Raw genomic sequence first — 1,398 nt, 5'->3', positions numbered from 1 at the left:
TAAGCTGATATAATCATCTGCTTAAATTGCGTAAATTGCAGCCACAAAGTCCCCACAGCCAAGAGATCGAAGACGTGCCGAATAAGTCAGTTCGCCAAGTTCCCTTCCATGCATTTTCAAATTTATTAGAGATCTCCACAAAATTCCACCTCGTCTCTTGTCGTCGTCCGTCGGTACATAAAGGCATGGACCCGCCGGATCTGGCGGATTGCATGTACTGACTCAGTAGGCTGCTAGGAATGGCCAAATCAAGTCAATTAATCCAGCCGCCGAAATGGACCGTGGACCTCACACTATATATACCACGTGTCACTACTTCAACAATGGCCTGAAAAATCTTTATTCCGATGAGATCTCCGGTTTGCGTTGACGCCGTTCGTTGAGGATATTTGACATTTAGCAAAAGATGAAGTGCAACCTGAACCACCACATGCATGTGGTCGGTCCATGGCGCCTACACAATATTTAGCCACGAGGAGTAATCGGGTGGCCTATATTGACTTAACCTGCCACCGCAAGTTCTCAATCGATCCTTCCGAGGTACGTAGTGGCGAAGCCAAAAATTTAGACGAATGAACTTAGACAAAATTATTAATTAATAATATAAATAACAAAATAAATATATAATATGATATAATTATTGTTTTAACACATAACAAAATCAAGTTTCTTTTGCAATCTCGGCCCCATCCTCGACCTTCCAAAGAAATAGTTGATGTTTGGATTTTTCTTTTCGAAACATAGTTTTCTTTCATCTCTTTTTCACATTAATCGTTGGATCCGTAGGCAATATGTGGGTTTTATAATTTCAATGATAAATTATATATATATATATATATATATATATATATATATAGGGATTAATACAAAATAGACGGGGATGATAAAATAGCATTTCTCTTTCTAAAATCAAGAGAAACTGTACAAATATGGAGACATTTCTTCTACTAGAACCAAACCATAAGCTTAAACAAGTCATATAAATATCAGGAAATATATATATATATATATATGAAAGAAATACAATGACTAAGAAATATATATATGAAAGAAGGTGGTTGGCATTAAGACCCATATGAAGCCCTCATTGGTTCAAGCATCTTCAACACTTCTGAACCAAGTTTCGGACGGCTCCCTCGGTTCCTGTCGCAGCATCTCAATCCCAGGTGGGCCAACTTTTGAGCAGCCAAAATCGGCCAGTCTCCAGCCAAAGGATCCAAGAGAGCTTTCAAGTTTCCAGCATCCAGGGCATATTTCACTTCATTTGATATCTTAAAGGGTTGTCGCCCAGTCAACAGTTGTAGTAATATGATCCCAAACGAGTAAATATCAGACTTCAAAGTAAGCACTCCTGTTTCAAGAAACTCAGGATCTATGAAAGCGAAACTGCCCTTTGGG

Source organism: Corylus avellana, chromosome ca7, assembly GCF_901000735.1.
Source record: "Corylus avellana chromosome ca7, CavTom2PMs-1.0".
In the NCBI taxonomy this organism is placed as follows: Eukaryota; Viridiplantae; Streptophyta; class Magnoliopsida; order Fagales; family Betulaceae; genus Corylus; species Corylus avellana.
Note: the sequence above shows the minus strand (reverse complement) of the source record.